This window comes from Canis aureus, chromosome 7, assembly GCF_053574225.1.
Source record: "Canis aureus isolate CA01 chromosome 7, VMU_Caureus_v.1.0, whole genome shotgun sequence".
NCBI classification, from domain to species: Eukaryota; Metazoa; Chordata; class Mammalia; order Carnivora; family Canidae; genus Canis; species Canis aureus.
This window is the reverse complement of record NC_135617.1, coordinates 2,273,418-2,293,457: the sequence shown is the minus strand read 5'-3', so window position 1 is coordinate 2,293,457 and position 20,040 is coordinate 2,273,418. Positions and strand designations below refer to the sequence as shown.

At 46.2% G+C, this 20,040-nt stretch overlaps 1 protein-coding gene across 7 annotated transcripts in view; it reads right to left on the bottom strand.

Moving 5' to 3' along the window:
* The window catches only part of HS3ST5 (heparan sulfate-glucosamine 3-sulfotransferase 5), a 254,478-nt gene that overhangs the window by 94,584 nt on the left and 139,854 nt on the right, over window positions 1–20,040 (bottom strand). For 6 of the 7 annotated variants that reach the window (XM_077902704.1, XM_077902703.1, XM_077902702.1 and 3 more), the window contains one exon: window positions 7,170–7,278. The gene's annotated coding sequence lies outside the window, so the exon portion shown is untranslated. The remainder of the gene's footprint in view (window positions 1–7,169; window positions 7,279–20,040) is intronic. The other variant, XM_077902708.1, reaches the window with a different exon arrangement.

The following is a 20,040-nucleotide window of genomic DNA, read 5'->3' as shown; positions in this document are numbered from 1 at the left end:
ATTTAGCACTAAATGACAGTGAATCTTGCAAATAGGTCTTCCTAGATGGTGTTTGCCATAAATTACCAAAGTTGACTCCCCTCAAGGTCAGCCAGATGAGAGGGCAGGTATCAAGCGGCCTTCGTGGGGACCCGGAGTGGTCCTCGGGTTTCTCATAAATGGACAATAGTTGTGTTGGCTGCCATAAAATCAACTTAATGGACTGACAACATAAATTACCATCAAACTTTGACAACCGCCGTCCCTAGAAAACAGCGGAAGAATGCTTTTATATCAAAGCCGAAGAAAATGGATAACAAAATGCTCTGCTCTGTACAAGATCGTAAATATTTTTAACAATTCTAAGTGGGGAATGAATTAATATTAGAAGCTACAGGATGTTTTACTTGAGGCATTAAAAACAGCATCCAAGTCATATTAAAACGACACCTGCTGTTTGCCTGCGCCGGGTCTTTCACTAAACCTAGGTAACTAGAAAGATTATCGATGTCTTTCTAGTTTTATTCATCTCTGTAGTCCACTGGACGCACCGGGAAGATAGATTCTTGAGCCCCCACACCATTTTGGATGAATCATCAATTCACTTTGCCTACGGCTCAGTTTTTCCTTTTGTAAACGTAAAACCATGACTATACGAGGACATTTCCAAGAGCTACTAGGATTAACCCTAGTAGGAAGGCCCCAAGTCAACCCTAAACTACTAGAGAATCCTATTAATATATTTGTGAAAATAATGTACTCTGGACAATCATTTAACGACTTCTGAAAGTCAATTTGGTAAAAAAGAAAAAAATACAATGGCTGAACTAAGAAAATTAGAATTTTGGGGGTAAATTAAATATCATCGTCTAGCTGGGTTTTGATTACTCGTCTAATTATGCTCCCATCCTGTAACTGCAGTCATCATGGTTAGTAGTGGTGGTGGTGGTAGTGCAACATGAAGCCACAATTACCCTCCCAGGCATTTTTATGATAGTATTTTTTTTTTATCTCTTGGAATTCAGGACTTCACTGCGGATTTTGCCAGAAGAAAGGCTACAGTGAACCAAAACAAGATGTTGCTGGCATGCAGTAGTGTCTCCGGCCATCAGTGCTATGTGTCATGTCCGTGAGCTCCATATATTTTGTAAACTTAACTTCCCAAACCGGATACAAAGGCAGCATGTCTTGTGTCTTTCTCTCCCACATCCGGTCATCACCCTCTCTCCTTTCTTTCTCTGCACCATGTCCTGCATTTATTCTTTCCCTCTCTCTCATCGTCACCTCCGTCTAGAACCTCGTCACCTTAGAACCGAATTACTGCAGGGGTTTTTCTGCTCCTCTTCTCCTTCCACCAGTCCATCCGGCCCACTCCTGCCAAATCAATCTTTTTTAAAGCACCATGTTAGTCATGTCATTCTTCTACTAAAAAATTTTCAGAGAGTCCCCATCACCTGGAGACCAAAGGCCAGAGTCGTTAGCTAAAAATCAAAGCCTTTGGCTATCCGGCCTCACCTCCTTTCCTAACCTCCTCTCTTCCAGTCCCTCTGCACAAACCTGCAGGATAATAAATGCACCTGCTGCTTGGCCACGTTCACCACAGCGCCTGCCTGGAGGGCACCATCCATCCTGCCTGCCTAGCTAGTTGCCTTCCTTCTGTGACGCCTTTTTCACGACTTCAACCCATAGTCAGCACCTCCAGCCATGAGCCTGGAGCACTCATTTTTAAAATTATTATTAAAATGATTAATTTCACTCTTGCAACATGGGTGAACTTCAGTTTTCATTGCTTAGCGGTTTCCATGTCTTTTCCCCTTAATTAATTTGTAAAGTTCTTTAAGGGTAGGGGTGTTTGTGTTCTTATTATCTGCCTATCTCCCTAGCGTGAAGGTCTGAAAATAGTCAGCAATCAGTAGACACTTGTTTAACGGATGAACGCAAAACGCCTCTCTCGACTTCTTGCAAGATTAGCACGAAAGCTGCTCCGGTGTGTTTGCAGCTCGTGGTGTTCCAGAACAGCCATTTCTGTATGCGAGGCAGCTTTCCTGAACCTAATAAATCTGTTTTAATTTTTAAGTTCGTACTGAAATTCTAGATCACGAAATACAAGCTGAGCACACGAGGCTTATAAGGCTAAAATATGACTTTGATGTAAACTCGGGCGCCACAGGATAAACACAAAACAGTGCATATGCGTTGAATTAATGCTGATTTTCTGAAAGTCCCTTACCAGCAGTAATCTCTAAATAAAACTAAAGTCATTCTTCGAATCAATTCCGAGAAACAAAGAGAAGTATGCAGCAGGGCAGAGTCTTTATCTTATAGATCAGAAATCTATGTCAGCTGGTAACGTTCTGCAGAAAGAATATATGGATTTGGGAACTCCTCGAGACCTGGGCTGGCAACTCCGTTCTGCTGCTGGGGTCAGTGACTCAACGCCTCTGAACTCTAAAATTCTCGCAAGGCAAATGAAAATATTAATACCCAATTCGCTTGAAAACCCTGAGACGAACGAACCCCCTACGAACTCTCGATGAGGTCAGTGAAGCCAAGGGCGCCGTGTGGCACCTGCCCCAGGCCTGGCACCTGGATAAATGACAGCTACCATTATCATTTTTGTTTGGAAAGTTTTTCTTTTTTTTACTCCTTACGTCCTCTCTGTTTATGGAGGAAAATGGCTTCCCTAATAGTTAAAGAGCATGAGGACAGGAGCCTAAGACACCCGGGTTTACACCGGGGCACTAGGTTACGCGTCTACTAATCTATTGCTAACAGATCTGAGCCCCCGCTGTCTAAGTGGATCTACGAAGAAAACAAGACCTCGCAGAGCCATTCTGAAGACCAAAGCGATCTATTTCACAAAGTGTCTAGCCCGGAACAAGCTCTCTGTAACGGCAGACACGGACTCTTACGAGTCTTCTCTCCGATGCGCTCCTGCTCTGTATTAGAAAATCCACATTCGTGAATTTTTTTTTTTAAGTAGAAGTAGGAAAATTTTCCTCCGTATACTTCACTACTTTGCAGAAAAACATAATTTCATATTAAAGATATCATATATTAATGTCTCATGAATACATTATATATAAATCTCTTAAATAATATTTGTATAATGACTTATAGTTTACAGAAACCCGTATATTTTGAGACTATGCTCTAAAAACGTTCCCCAAAGTAGCCGCTCCTTGCCGTGATTACTCCCATCACCGTTCTGACAACGCGCTCTATCATCAAGATGTTTAATAATGAACAACGATGATAAACTTCAAATATTAAGGCGGTTACTTAAAATGTTCAATGTGCTAATAATGAAGGTTAATAAATGTGTTACTGTCACAGGCCTATATTTTTAGAAATACTTGGCAGCTGAAACGGGTTAGATGAGCCTGAACCATTGGTCGCAGATGCTCCATCTCAGCCGTGGAGGCTTCCCCCAGGCAGGCTTCAGCGAAGACACTTCCAGAAATGCTCTTGTAATTTCTCTGACTCCTTGAAATATTTATATATTAAATATTGACCCTTTCATATTTAAAGGGTCAGTTCGGTGGCCTGTTGTCACTGAGGTTAAAATACAATAAAAAAAAAAATTCTGGTGGGTGGTTTCTGGAACTTACCATGTAAAGAGATGAAAAGAATGCGGGTGACTTTCTTAATCGAAATACATGGATTCGATCAGATGCTGAGATGAAGGGTTTATTCTCTAAGCTCACTAGGACTGCAGTTAAATGCCAAGGACCGGAAAGCACCTCCTGCAGACTGAGTTGTGTTACTGGCACAGAAACTTCGCTGATGCTTAAGACTCATCAACAACATTTCCTACGTGTACAAGGTCAGAAGCAGACATCAGGGGGATCCCTGGGTGGCGCAGCGGTTTGGCGCCTGCCTTTGGCCCAGGGCGCGATCCTGGAGTCCCAGGATCGAGTCCCACATCGGGCTCCTGGCATGGAGCCTCCTTCTCCCTCCTCCTGTGTCTCTGAGCCTCTCTGTCTCTCTCTCTATGTCTATCATAAATAAATAAATAAATAAATCAAAAAAAAAAAAAAAAAAAAGCAGACATCAGCCACAGCCTGAAGTGCCATTAATTGCTCTGATAAACTTTTGGATAGATCGTTCCAAGAAGCAGCAGCAGCCCGGCCCCCACTGAGGCGCCCAGGGTGTGTTTCCGGGACACCCGGACCCTGAGACCCGAGGGTGTAAGGGCAGCATCACTCTTCACCCTCCAGTGAGGAGCCTCGACAGTCGTGCCTGGGACAAGGTACACGGCTCCGGGTGCCACACTCCTCACTGCTGCCGTGTTATCCTCCATCCCGTCCGTCCTTGGTTTCGTGACCAGGGCCCATTACACCCACAGGATGTGACCTCTTACAGGGGTGACCGCCTCTTAGTAACTGGTGACTGTACAGCCCTGGATGGGCGTGAGCTCTAGAGCGCTCTTGTCTAGATCTGCTTCCAAAGTCCCTCCACGGGCACGGCCTCGGCTTGTTTTGGAGCCTTCTCCTTCTTTCACTGCCTCTACCTTCCTCCTGTTACCTGCTAGGGATATCAGACCGTTTGGGGGGGTCTCGAGACTGTTCCAGTGTTTATTTTTTTACCAGACCCATTAACCATCACCGATGTTTACAGCGTCAGTGATAATTTCAAAGCAGTTTTACCTGCAACGTATTTTGGTCTTTGTGACAAGGGGACATGAGACGAGGAAGAGGCATGCAAAGGTTATAGGACGCGCCCGAGTCACCTGAAGCTGGTGTCCAAACAGACTCTGAATTGGGGCTCACTTCACCCCCGTTCCTATTTCATCATTTGTTGGTCTTTGGATCAGGCTGGTGTTGGGAATTCTTTTCTCACCAGCTATGTGATTTTTGAATATATTGGTGTTAAACCCTGAATTTTTGACTTCCTTGTTGGTAAACGGAGGATCCCAATGCCTACCTCGTAGGGTTACCTTGATGACGAAATGAAACGGTACACAGAAAGTAAAAAACCTAGAATTAAGGAAGCGTTTAAAAATGTTGGTCCTCCCAGTCCCCTCCTGGGGAGTCTCCATGTAAAGGAACTTGCCCTAGGTCTGCGGAGCTTACCTGAAGTTACTCTGATTCCGTGGTGGGCCGGGGGGCTGAGCATATTACTGTATCACCGGGGCCCCAACATTTCATTAAACCCTGCAAGCGTTTATCAGTCCTCTACTAGACCTCAGCACGGTGCTAAGTTCTACAGATGTGCACATGAAGCAGCGGCAGCCAAGGAATTTTGGCAGCAACAAGAACCAGTCTTGATTTCCTAGAAAATAAAGATATTCCAAGAGGGGCCCGTCTGCCAAGTTTAACCTGGGCCTTTTGAAAATTCTCCCAAATAATTCCAAATGGAAAAAAAGGACTTAAGAGCTTGTAGGTGCTACAGTTTGCTCTTGCATGGCATGGCACACTCTGCCAAACCCCAAAGTCTTATTTTCCTAGGCAGGCGTTGCTGCATCCAGACCATATCATGACGTGGGGTGAGGGAAGGAACATGGAAGAGCCAGTCTCAGAGGGGCCCAGGGGCGAAAGGATCATAAATGCGTGCGGAGTTTCGGCTTGGTTTCCAGGACTTGAGTCACCAAGGTTATAAGATACCTTGGGGGCAACACTACCCATTTGGTATTTTCTCTATCCTCCTTCAGTGCCTGGGAACAGAAATATTTGTTGGGTTGAGTTTTAGCCTCTGCGTCAAACCTCACAGACAGACAGACAGACGCGGTGATTATGATCCCACTGCATCTGGATGAGCCCTTCATAAGAAGGGTCTTTATAGTCACCTAGAGCATCTTGAAAAGACTTTTCAAGCTCAAATCTACTGAAATCTCAGCATGCTTTGGTTTAAACTATACACCTCACCGTCAGCCACGGGAACTAGTGTGTGAGGCAAGTGCAGCAGGAGACAGCCCGGGGTTTGGGGTCGGACACGTTGGCTGCCGTCCTGCCTCTTCTTGTGATTTCAGGCAATAACCCAACCTCTTAGGGCCACAGACCTCCTGTTTTTAGAATGGGTATGATAGGATCTATCTCATAGCATTACCAGAAAACCTGCCTGAGATGGACCGTTACATAAATACACAGTAATACATAGGTCACAATTTTTGAGCGTTCAGTAAGTATTAGGCTATTCCAAGCACTTTTCACTTAACTGATTTAAGCTTTACCATAATTCAAGGGGATGGATGTATTATTATTCCCATTTTAGAGATAAGGAAATTAAGGCACAGAAAGTATTTTTAAAGACCTTGCCATGGGGGTGCCTGCGGGGCTCAGCGGTTGACCACCTGCCTTTGGCCCCCGGGATCGAGTCCCACATCGGGGTCCCCGCGGGGAGCCTGCGTCTCCCTCTGCCTGTGTCTCTGCCTCTCTCTCTGGGTCTCTCATGAATAAATAAAATCTTTTAAAAAAATGAATAAATAAATAAAATCTTTAAAAACACACACTTTGCCACAGTCGTTTACTAGCTGCTGAGCAGGAACTCAAACTCAGAGTCTGCTAGTCTCACTCCAGATCTGCGTTCCCGACCGTCTTGCTTTGGGGCCTTGCTCTGTCATCGCAGCTCACTACATGCCCACTGCTGCACACCCTGGATTGCAGTATATAAAAAAAAATGCAACAGATCCCACCTTTCCAGAAATAAAAGAGTTACACCGAGGACACAGGGCACGTGCATATGGAGACACAAAGTGCTACTCCTTAAAGTCGTTAAATGTCAGAGGCGGGTGTAACCACAAGTTCTACAGCAGGTTGGGAGGAAGGACATATTTGGGATGGAGAATCGGCACGATTTTGTAATGTAGGTGGAACTGGACTTAGGCCTTGGAGGAAAAACAGAACTAAAACCAGCTAGGAGGATTCGGGGAAGTTATTTCAGATCGTCGGCACAGCAAGGATGAAGCTTTCTGCGTCCAGGAGAGAAGGCTCGGAGGCAGTGGGGAAGGTTTCTACAGGGGAACACTGAAACTGGGGAACGGGAGGCCGTTTAAAGCCGTCTGTGCAGCGTCTGAGAAGCCCGGAGAGGAGCGAGGGCCTCCTGTGGGACGGCCACCGGGGGTTCCTGTGGGTCTGTGCCATGCCAGCCACGGGCGCTTGCAGGAGGCTGACGAGGTGGCAGGGCAAGGACGCACGGGGTGGGGGCACCGTGGGGTGGGGATCGGAGCGCACGCGGGAGGGCACACGTACCTACATTCAGACACGTCTCGGCGGCCCGCGAGGATTATCTGGTTGGTGGATATTCCATGGCCCACTCACCACCGCCTGTCCCCGTGGCTTCTTCTCTGCTTCTTAGCACCTGGCGGTGGAGATGGAGACAGAGTGGTTTCCCAGTTAGTCTTTTGTTTCATTTTGATTATTATTTTGCTGCTCCTAAGTAGCTATGGTTAAAGATGTGTTACGAGAAGAAGCAGAAGTATTTCAGATGCTCAGAACATTTCTTTCTCTGTCCTTCCTTCCTTCCTTCCATCCATCCATCCGTCTCTTTCTTTCTTATATGGTACTCCCAGGGCCTTTATTACACAATTTGCCGATGAGCAGCAGAGCTCACATGTGAGCCTAACCCTGGCATATGTCATCATTCATCCCCTTTGATCAGAGACGGGGGCTACGCACATGCGCTTTCAGGTAATGCTTCCTGCAGCAGAACCTCGTGCTGACCGTGCTGCTGCTGGAGTTTTTAGGTGAGAGGGGTTCGATGTACTCTCTGCACACTGCGTATCTCCAGTCTGCCCTTACGGCCGTATGGCGATTATCCACATCGATCACGTTTACCTTTGCTACCACTTTGATATATTAAGTGCTTGCTGCTTCTTCCTAAGTTGAAGACAGAACACCAGGAGACCTGAGTGATTCTCTAGCTGCGGGGTACACCTGTGGCTCTAACGCTAAAGCACCATATTAGAGAGAGAGAAGGAAAGAAAGAAGAAGGAAAAAAAGAAAGAAGGAAGGAAAGAAAGAAAGAAAAAAGAGAGAAGGAAAGAAAGAAGAAAATGAAAAAAAATTAAAAAAAAGAATAAAATAGGTTTGCAATATCCAAGTCTTTTTCTTTTATTTTTTTAAAGATTTTATTTATTCATGAGAGACACAGAAAGAGAGAGAGGCAAAGACACAGGCAGAGGGAGAAGCGGGCTCCCCGCGGGGACCCCGATGTGGGACTCGATCCCGGGACCCCGGGGGTCACACCCTGAGCCGAAGGCAGAGCTAAACCACTGAGCCACCCGCACTGCCCCAAGTCTTTTTCTTTAAAGTAAGATTTCATCGTTTTTTTTTTTTTTTTTCCAGGCTATTATTAAGCACATATAATGACATCTAAATAGATTATAGGAGCCAGGTCCCAACACATCATTATCACTAGTATATATTTGCTGATAGCAGACGTAAAGATTATCCTGGTCCAAAATGGCCAGAATATTCGTCTTTTACGCAGGTCCCTCACATGCAAATGCACTTAGAGTGTCACACATACAGAGACGCTTTTTTTTTTGTAAGTTTTGCTCTTTTTTTAAAAAAAATTATATGTTTATTTGAGAGAGAGAGAGAGAAAGAGAGAGAGGAGCGAGCATGCAGGGAGAGGGGCAGAGAGAAGGAGAGGGAATCTGAAGAAGACTCCCTGCAGAGCGCAGAGCCCACAAAGGGGCTTGATCCCAGGACCCTGAGATCATGACCTGGGCCGAGATCAAGAGTCCGACGCTTAACCGCCTACGCCACCCGTGCGCACGGCCCCACTTTCTTCCAAAAGAAAGAAAAGACCTTAAAATTGTATATGCTGGGCGGCCCGGGTGGCTCGGCGGTTTAGCGCCAACTTCAGCCCAGGGAGTGACCCCGGGGTCCCGGGATCGAGTCCCGCGTCGGGCTCCCTGCATGGAGCCTGCTTCTCCCTCTGCCTGGGTCTCCGCCTCTCTCTCTCTCGGTCTCTCATGATAAATAAATAAAATATTTTTTAAAAAGTTGTATACACTTGGCTAACAGCCAGCTGCCGACCCTCCCGTCTCCTCCAACACCCTTTCACACGTCGCTTCCAGTTCTTCCACCTGCTCCTCGTGCATTGCCCCCTCACTATCCCAACACCGCCCAGACGGTTCCAGAGAAGCCGGAGAGGCAGCAGGAATAAGCCCACACACTCGGTTCCAGGAGGCACGCGTGAATGATGCTGTGCCCCCGTTGGCCTGCACGCTGGACCCACCACGCGGGAGAACCCCCGCACGCTCCCCACGCCCGCGGACCTCCGCGTGAGACAACGCGAAAAAAGCCTCCACCTCTCTGCTTCTCAATTTGTTTGAGAAGCGAGAATTATTTGTAAAGTTCCCAAATAAACAGAAATCATTGCAATTATGAATAATTAAAATGCTGAACTCAAGAGGGCACTCAACATTCGTCACGCCGCGGAACCCATCCCCTAAGGGTAGTACCTTCAATTAGTTCGGGGCTACGACAAGAAAAATGTGACAATCGGTAATTGCAGGTATTTAGCACAAGGAACAAAACAAGCTAACTTGCTTTTAGGTCACCCTCTCTCAGGCAGCAGAGGCACTGCTCTCGTCTGGATTTTTAAGGTCTATACTAACCCCAGGAAACAGAAACGCAAGAGAGAGCAGGATGGCAAGAAAAACACGCCGCCCCCACGGGGCGAAGGCAAGGCTCGTGGGCTTTATTCAGCATCTGGGAAAGGTTCAAGTAGAAGGTGTCACGCACAATAAGTAGCTTTAAAAGATAATCTGTTGAAGGATATTTTGTAAGATTTATCAACCTTTTTACTCAACCTACAAATATTGACTAAGCACTTGCCGGGTTATGGTTCACGCTAAGTGATAGTTCCATCGCACTATAAAAACCAGCCAATGGTTATTTTTTTTTTTTTGACTCTATACAAATTACCAGAGAGAAGTTTGAACAGAGCGATATATTCTTATCTTCTTACAAATATAAAGTTTGGTGTATAGATAGCTGCTACCTAGAAAATGAAGCTATTATTAATTATTATTATTATTAATAATGCATTATTCTGCATTACTCTTGAAGTTGTACTAAATTATTTTAATTAAAAAAAGTCACAAACTATTCAGCTCTTTTCCTCAGCGCCTCATCCATAAAAAGTAGATTTTTTTTCTTACAAAAGATACCCATTTTTTTTGGTAGTGACAAGTGTTATTCCCGTTATCAGAATTTTTCTGAGATGTTTTTCTGAGATATAGACCCCAAATAGTAAGTCAAGTTGGAAGTGGTTCAGAAAATAGTAACTGCAGTTTTGTGTCTAAGAGGCTATAGCAAAGCAGACTTTTTTGCTCCAATTCAATTTCCAATTGACAACAATGACCTAAGGAAGAGTTATCTTTTACTAGCTGCCACTTTGGAAAGATACATTTTGCCTTTCATTTAAGTAGAGGAAAGAATTCATTAGAAATGTGATGCAAGTCCTCTCAGAATGATAAATCTCAAGTTACTGATTCCACTTTTAATGATTAGTTGCCTGAGTCTTGTATTTAATTAAAATGGTTATTTTAAATGCTTATATTTAATTTACACATAATTAGCTAAACCTCAATGTTACTGCTTCATCCATTTTGAAATTAATTAATTTATAAAATAGCTCAAAAAGCGCTGTAAAATTTTAATATTAAGATAAATCAGGGGCAGCCCCGGTGGCTCAGCGGTTTAGTGCCTGCCTTCGGCCCAGGGCGTGATCCTAGAGTCCCGGGATCGAGTCCCGCGTCGGGCTCCCTGCATGGAGCCTGCTTCTCCCTCGGCCTGTGTCGCTGTGTCTCTCTCATGAATAAATAAATAAAATATTTAAAAAAAAAGATAAATCAGGATTCCTTTGTATCTTGTGTTGGTTTCAGTTGTAACTCCTAATGAGCCAGTTGCAGTAGGTGTGACTCTAGGCTATCTCGATGGGCTAATAGGTAGTAGAATCCAATATTGATGCGTCATTGATGTTTCCTTTGTACATACGATGCATGCTTCAACCTCTTAGGTAACAACAGTCTATACAGTCAAGGATCTGATTGCTCTGACTATAAAGGGAACTAAATTTTATAGACTGATTTTTGTTTTTTGGTTTATTATTTTTTTAAATTTTGGTTTTCATACATTTAGGGGCAACCACTGCTTTTAGCACATGACTCATAAATGTGTAACAATCGGGATCCCTGGATGGCGCAGTGGTTTGGCGCCTGCTTTTGGCCCAGGGCGCGATCCTGGAGACCCGGGATCGAATCCCACATCAGTCTCCCTGCATGGAGCCTGCTTCTCCCTCTGCCTGTGTCTCTGCCTCTCTCTCTCTCTCTCATAAATAAATAAATAAAATAAATAAATTAAAAAATGTGTAACAATCGGTATAAAAAAAAAACCTTTGAGTCAGTCTGATAATGGAACCAGGACATGTTCTGACTTCACCTTCTATTTAAACGCACAACATGGTTTATACACCTAGGAACCAAGAGAGAACGGGTGGTAACGTACGGCAGTTTTTCCAGGCTTACAGATTTTTTTTTTTTTTTTTCAGGCTTACAGATTCTGAGGAAATCCGAATCACCGACAATAACCATCGCAGTGGCTTTCCCGGGGCCAGTGAGGAGCTCCATCTATGAATATCCCACTCCTCGGTGTGTCTGGTGGAAAAACTGCCAGGCTGTGCAAATCTCTTAATGATATTGCTACCATGTATTAGCTGCTAAATACGTGTTGGCACTGACCTTAATGCCTCATGAGCTGGCGTTATAAGGTCCATTTAATAGGTGGACAAAGTGAGGCCTGGGGAGTCCAAGGCACTTGCCAAGGGCCCCATAGCTAGTAGCGGAGGAGGCAGGATGCACAACCTCATGGCACAGCTCTGCGCCTCGCTGCCCCAGCTCCCAACCCAGAGCCCTCCAGGAGGCGTTTCCAGTCGTGAGATGCTTATAAGCACCACCACCACCAGCACCAAACACCTCTCCCTTGCAATAACAGTGTGAGCTAATTAAAAGACGAAGGCAACACACTTGGCTCAGCTGTTAGGAATTAAAATCTACTGCTCCCAATATTAGACTCTCTCATAACGATATACACAGAATTTTCTAGTATTTTATTAAAACCTGGACCCTTCCAGTGGGGGAATCTGTTCCTGCCGTTCTCTGATTAGAAGCTCAAACCTTTTGCATCCCCTCCCACCCTCGAGGAACTCTAATTCTGAGCAGGCTCAGCTTTACGCGTGAAATGAAGCTCCGCAGAGTGTTTCTCCTCTTTTCACACCAGGACAATTACGCGGCGTTCCAGGATGCCTTTAAGCTGTACCGTATCTCCATTACCTCAACTGCCATCTGTTTTCTATTTCTTTCAACCCTCCTCCCTGGTACCCTAAACAATGAATGATATTCCCACTCAAGAGCCAGACTTAGTGCATTCCCTGCCAAGGATGTGGGTTAACATATATAGATATCCCTCCTGTTTAGGTAAGATGATACGAGGCTGTGATCAAAGCCAATTATCTATTGATTTTTCAGTTTAGCTTCCCAACTTTCAACCCTTATCTTCATTGTGGAAATCCTCAAAAGATCCGAAGCATCGGATCCATCACAAATTAATCATAACGGGGAAGTACTATTTGAGGAATGAGTAGGGGTAGACACACAGGCGCATCTGCTTTGTTCATCTTGCTAAGGCCTCTAAATGCCATCTGTTCTCCATTCTTTCCTGGCTCCCATCTTTCCCTAGGTTAAAAGATTTTAAAATGACCGTGGGGGTGGGGGTGAGGGGGAGAAAAAGAAACTCAACTTGAAAACTAGTTTGAGATTTTAATTCTGTATTTCATCTGCCAAATAGTGAAGTACAGTCAGCCTCAGCAAGTGTTCCTAATAGATAAGGGAGCTGTTGCTTCCCATATAATTACGTGGAGTCTGACGGTAGACAGAGCCAACCGTATCATCTTCGTACTATCAGAAGTGCTAGGAAGTCTGAAAGAAATCCATTTTGAGGAGGGTCTGAGCTACTTTTATTTTACTTCAAGTAAGGGTTATCATGGAGTAGAACTGATAATTCTTTGGGGGAACGATTTTTGGAATATATTTATAAAAAAAGTATGAAAGGGCAAATGAAACTGGCGGTTGTGACTGGCAGTAAGTCCAGGCATTTTGTGTTCTTTTGTGTTTGCTTTGGAATGTTAAACAGGTCGGGTTCTTTGTAAAAGAAAACATTTTATTCAGAACATTTTCCCATGAAAGCCCTCTTTGACAAAGTGTCATTTTTTGATCTATTAGTACATGTCTGCCCACATTTTATATTCAAAAAAGGCATGCAATGTTTCAACAACTTCTGACAAGCGTGGGGGAACTGAACCTGCACAGAATCCGCTCTAAGTGCAATGCTGTGTAGCCCGTTACATCTTCTGTTTCCTACTTCCTCATGGCAGACCACAGCGCTTTTAATTCTATCCATTTCTGGTTAGAAAAAAAAAAAAAAAAGAAAAAAGAAAAAAAAAACACAAAGAAATCAAATAAGGTGAGTAATTAGAATAGGAAACGTAAGTCGTCAGTAAAATGCGTTTTAAGCATAAAATTCTATAATGTGAAAAAAAAAATTCTACAATGTGTTGAGAAAAGGAGCTACAGAAACAGTGGTCAGTGAATTACGAATACGCCACGGGAGCTAAGTCAAGGAATTTTCTAGAAGACTAGCCAAGGACTCTCGAGACATTCAGCTCCCTCTTCGTTACACCTGGAGCTCTCCTACGAGGTCGTGCGCTTCAACATCAAGCCCTCCTCTCTCTGCCTTGGCCTCTTCCGTCTCTCCTCGGCCCGAAGGCCTTCCCCCCAGCCCCCCGATGTGCAGGCTCCCGCTCCAGGGGTCACTGTCCACAGGAAGGCTTCTCTGGCAGTTGTCTCCCTGGGAACCTTTTCCCGGGACCTGGGGAACCGTGTCCTCTGTACTGCAAGGCCCGGCCGCCCGGGGATGTCACGGCCTCCCTGCTCGCCCACGACGTCCACAGGCTGGAAGCCCCACGAAGGCTAAGGCCACGTCTGTCCTGGCTGCTGCTGCACCTCCGCCGCCTGGCCCTGCTTGGAATAGTCCAGATGCTCTCAAACACTCTGTTAAACGGCCTGAGGAGTCGCCTAAGTGACAGGCTCCTATCTGATCAATGTCCACTTTCTCCGTTCGGGCGACAACACATGTCGTTACACACGACGACTCTGAAGACCGAGTCGGCAGGTGTCCCCGCTCGTGTTCCCGTTTGATTAGGTCATCGAGCGGGGCCAACAGGCCTCGTGTTTCGGTGCAAGGGCTTCCTTACCCCCGGCTGGACGCAGAGAGTCGGGGGCAGGAGGCGCCCCCACTGAGTGTTGAGGTCGGGGGGACGGGGGCGCCTGGCCGGGGTGGAGATCCAGACACGAACGGCAGCCAGAGGGTGAACCCCAAGGGGCAGAGGGGTTTACGGAGAGGGATGCGGGGCATCTGCAAGGACAGAGGGCCTTGCTTGACATCGCAGGTCACCGGGAGGTGGGGACTTCGGGAGGGGCTGCTGTGACCGACAAGGACAGCAGGGCAAGCCGGGGCCTTCGAGTGAGTCGGGGGGAGGGAGGGGGAGACGGGGGCCTCTTATGAATATTGTTAGTAGATAATCAAGAGCTGTAATAATCAATATTCTCTTGAAAGGACCTTAAATCTAATGAAGCAGCTGCGGATAACTAAATTATGATTATGACAAATTCAGGGAATTGGTTCAGGGTTCCCTGCATCCAAAATTCAAATAAGCAATCAAAGTGAAATCGCATTAGCTGACCTCCTCCAGCCCCCTCTGCAGTAGGGGAGGCCTCCTCAAGAACACGGCAGCAGAGAGCAGCGCGACGCCAGGGCCACCGTGTGTCCCGACGGCCTGTGGCGGGGGGCGAGGGTGGCTGGCGCTGGGTGCGGTGGGGGCGTGAGGCGAGGGCCCGGGCCAAGGCACCGGCCCTTGCAGAGAGATGCGTGGGACTCTTACTTTCAGAATTGCCACAGCAGGGCTTTTATTTATTTATTTATATAATAAATTTATTTTTTATTGGTGTTAAATTTGCCAACATACAGAATAACACCCAGTGCTCTTCCCGTCAAGTGCCCCACTCAGTGCAGCAGGGCTTTTCTTAAGTCAGGATTAAAAACACGACGGAATAAATAAATAAATAAATAAATAAATAAATAAATAAATAAATAAAATAAAATAAAATAAAAACATGACAAGCTAACGGAATGTGATCTCCCACAGCAAAAGACACTAAAAGACACAGCAAAAGACAATAAAAAAACAGTTTTTATTCCCACATAAGGTACTTAACACAGGGGCCACAGGTTTACAGAGTAGCGCGGGTGTATATAAAAGAGAGTCTTTCTCGGTATTTTGTAGGTGTCAAACCTTCAATATTTGTGTCTTTAGTAATTCTTCGTTTGCAATATATTCTAAGAGCTCTCCAGGAGCAAACGTGGAGATGCTCTTGCTGCTCCCTTCGGGGCCCCCCGGGGCCGGCGGTGCAGGGGAGCAGCAAACAATATCGAGGACAATAACCATGATGAGCGACTTAAGAGCGCGGGCTACGGGGCCCCCGTCAAAGAAGCGCGTCCGTGGTGCTGACCTGTGTCTTCACCCCAAGGCTGTTGCCCCCCGTCCCTCCTCTCCTTCCACAAATGGGTCCGCGGCAAGGAAGTGCCACTTGCAGCGAGGCGGAGACTCAGAGCCCTCATTTGTGTCCTTAATCAGAACTACGAGAACGTTTCTGAAGGAGCCGCGGTGCCTTTCATTCGCTCAGAGCCTGATGCCCACGAGCTGCCTAGGCCCTGCCGTCGGGCCGGCTGCGAGGCCTTTCCTGAAGGCCCACCCGGGGCAGACGGTAGAAAGTCCACCGCCTCCCACCCCCAGACAGGAAAACGAGGGGAGGTATAATTGTTGAATATGCACAGGCTTTTCTAAGAGCACAGACAGAGGCTCTGGGTCGTGAGTCTACTTTCACGTCTACGCTCCGGCTCGGCCGCGCCAGGGGCTCTGCGTGCAGCAGCGTCGGGAAGCCTGCTCTCGAGCCTCTCGCTCTGCACCTTGCTGCCCAAGCCCCTGCCCAGTTTCGCCCCAGAGAAACACCTGTGCACACCTGCGTTTCCCTCTCAACCGAGGAGGCCTTCACCAGGGCTCATACCCCGTCCATACTGCTCGTGCTCAGAGCTTGTGCACAAATCGACTGTCCTTTGAGTGTGAGGCCTCACACCTCTTAACACCCAGATCTAAAGAAACAGGTATGGGGATGTCCGGGGGGCTCAGCGGTTGAGAGTCTCCCTTTGGCTCAGGCCATGACCCTGGGGTCCTGGGATCGAGTCCCTTGTCGGGCTCCCTGCATGGAGCCTGCTTCTCCCTCTGCCTGTGTCTCTGCCTCTCCCTCGTGTCTCTCATGAATAAATAAATAAAATCTTAAAAAAAGAATAAGAAAGAAAAAAAACAGGTATGTATCAAAATAGCACCTACATTTATTACCTAAAAAAAAAAAAGATGACACTTGAAATAGCCAAGTCTTTCGACACGGGGCTACCATCTGATAGGAAATAATATGGCATGAAGGGCAACGGAAAAACATACCCTTTCACTCTTTTAGATTCAGCGTATTTCAGACTTAGACCTATGGGAACATGATGAGGGTGTATTATAATCACTCGAATGTTCCTAAAGGTCTGACATATTTAAAGAGGGTGTGTAATATCCAGGTGGGGCTCGAGTGAACGTAACCGTCCCGCCGCTGTTCTGCAGAACGGTGGCGTGGCTAAGGACAGCAGTACCCACCCCTCAAAGGCAATAAAGAACACACTTAAATGTGCCCTATTTCTAACTATGGTGACACATTGCTCTTTGTCAGCACTTTACTGGTTTCACGAGAATAAAAACAAATACTGGGGTCTTTACTCCGAAATCCATTTCCAGAACTTACCTTACTAACAAAGGACTTAGCCCTGTGAGAGGTGTTCTAGTTATAAAAGAGGAATTTCCTTCACTACGAGTTTGCTGTTTGAAAGGCTGTCTCCATTTGGCACCATTAATTTATACGCGTGCATGAAAAGCCACAAACCCTAAAATCATATACCTTCCCGTGAGCCATGTGATGCACCGAAAGGAGGAGACTTCACTGAAACGACAGGACTTTTCTGTCGCGGGCAACGCTGGTACCGTACGCATCCACATGGGAAGAGGAAAAGAAATCCCACACTGGGTTTAAACATGAAAAGAATTTGGGGCTACGTCCAGTTCGTTTTCCGCATCGTTTCTGGTGGTCACTTATTTACCACAATAGCGTGTTCACGGAAGTCTCGCAAATACACTTATTCTTACTTTTTTTCCCTTTCTTTTGTGGAGGCATAAGACGACGGGCAGCTGATGTCAGCGCTTCCCTCAGCTGTTTTGATCTTGGACCGTATGTACCTGAACTCAGGCTGCCTCCAGCAATAAAGGAAAACAAGGCACATCTCCGAAGCAGCAAACCAACAACCGGTTTTACTACACGGTGACTGCAGAGAAGTGTCTCGGAGAGTGGGTTTTCAGCTATCTGAAATGGCTTATTAATCACAACCAAGTTCGTTGTCCAATGGGCCCTGCGTAAGGATGACAAGAGGATGAAAAACACAACAGATAACATGCTGTATGGCCACCCAAGAAAACAAAAGCTGCTCTGCAATTACGTCTGTAGCCAAGGGCCACCCGCTTTAGCTCGCCTTGTGAATCAAGACGGAAAGATGAAGGTAAAAAGGGGATCACACGTACGTCCAACACCAAGGAGGTTCCCCAGACTGTCTTACGCAGACTTGCCACACACGGGAAGAAAGGGAGCTGGCAACCCAGAGGGGCCCCTTTCAGAAAGTGTCTCCGTGAAGCTTTAAATTTCCCCAATTTTCTTTACATTTAAGAATCTGTTTCCCTTCTGGCCAGGCTGACACTTGTCAGAAACAAGATTCAGGAAAGCAAAGCAGACATCACGGGACGATGGACAGATCGAGGTATACGTCTTTCCAGGACAAGAATGCGGTCGTTATCTGAAGGCCGTCTCTGGGGGGGAGCAATGAAGGAGGAGACAAGCTCTTAGAGGGTAAGGGTGGGGGGAGTTTTTTACAAGCCACGTCAAGTAAGAGTCCTTCGCGCGTTTTTGAAGAAGAAATGAGCAATATTTATCACACATGTGACGAGCTCTTTGGCAGCACACGTTTTTGTCTCTTTTTTTTACGTATATCCGGCCATTCCCAGGAACTGTGTGAGCTGCCCAGAACAAGGCCATTGTGTATGTGGGACAGTAGGTTTTGGTTTTGTTTGTTTTTTGCTCCCTGCTCTATGTCTGGCACCACTAACCTTGCCTGGAGGATAGCATAGATGCAGCAAGTATCTGGAGTAGGAACAAATGGATGTGGACCAGGTCGGACCCCAAATCCCCCAGCCTTGGCTACCATATGTCGTTCCCGACTCATAGACAGGTCAGCTGGTAAAATACTACTCCTTTAAGCCTCACAACAGCCATGTGATAAAAGCATCATTATCTCCGTTGTAGGGTCAGTGGGGAAGTACTAGAATTACAATGAGGTAGTTTAGTGACTTGCCTGAAGTCCTGCAACTTGTGGAAGGTAAAAGTGAACCTGGTTAGGTCCCAAGCTGAAGCTCTGACTCGCTGCACCAAATCCTGGTTATGGGTGCTCCTCAGGTCGATGACTCGGCCCGTGCAGGGTCTCATTCTTGGCTTTACCCTGATCCCTGGTCTTAGCTAAACTCTGCTCCAACTCTGGTCTCGGGATCCTGCCCTGTGCCTGATGATGGCTTTGCTTCAACATTCCAATCTCGCCAGGACCCCTGAGTGGTGGTGTCTCAGCTCAGGCTGCCACAACAAGATTCATACACCTAGTGGCTTAAACAGTTGGTTGTCTCACAGTCCTGGGTGTGGGAGCCTGAGATCCTGGCGCCAGCACTGTCAGGGTTCAGTGAGACCTCTCTTCCTGGCTCGCAGACGGCTACCTTCCTACTGGGTGCACATATGGTCTTTCTTGGGTGTGTGCACATGCAGAGAGAGAGAGAGGGAGAGAGAGGGAGAGAGAGGGAGAATGGGAGAGAGAGATCTTTTTTTTTCTTGTGAGGCCACCAATCCTACTGGATCTGGACGCAGATCCTTATGACCTCATTTAACCTTAATCACCGCCTAAATGTTCTATCTGCAAATACCATCGCACTGGGGGCCAGGGTTTCCAACTGTGAATTTGTGAGGGACACAATCCAGTCCACAGCGAGTGTCCTGAGCTAAACTATCTGGTACACTAACAACCAATTACACTCCATTTCCCTGCTTTTAATCAGATGACTCACTGTCATATTCACAGGAATGACTCTTTTGTCACCTTTTCTGTTCTTGCCAATGTCTGCCTCAGTAATCTAGAGATCACATAGGCCTATTTCAGTCACATTCCGTATTGGATTTGAAGAACTATTCAAATTCAAGGCATGCAATCTTTCCAACAATAGTCCTTCAGGGGCTCCTTGATCTTTCCAGGGTCTTCCAGAGCAAGCATTACAGAGGAAAACACAGACATGGGGTCATACACCTGAGTGCTGACCCTCCTTTCTAGCTGATTGACAGAGAAGATATGGGAAGATTCACAAAAATACCTATTTTTAAATCATTGTTTGTCTAAATCTACCAAATCATAGACACTTCCTGCTTGCCAAAGGAAAGTTTCATAGCTACCGTGTGGCCTAACATCGTTTCTAATGGCCATCATCTCAATGAGCTCTTTTCCTACATGTCACTGAGAATTTGTTCTGAGCAGACAATGATCACAGGGTCAGTACAACCCTAACTTACAGCTCTAAATGTTCCTTGGGCTTATCCTGAGTATTTCTTGGAATCAGATCTCAGAATCAGAGATCATATTCTGACCTAATTATTACAAAGCTTCCTTACTACGGGGGGGAAATGAAACCTTCAAAGCAGCCTCTCTTTGGTAACAAGAGCCTTGTTCTTGGAACTTGTAGTAAGCTTCTATGGGGTGGCAGTGAATCCTGTAGAAGAGTACAAGTACGTGGTATAGGGGCCCCACCGAGAGTCCA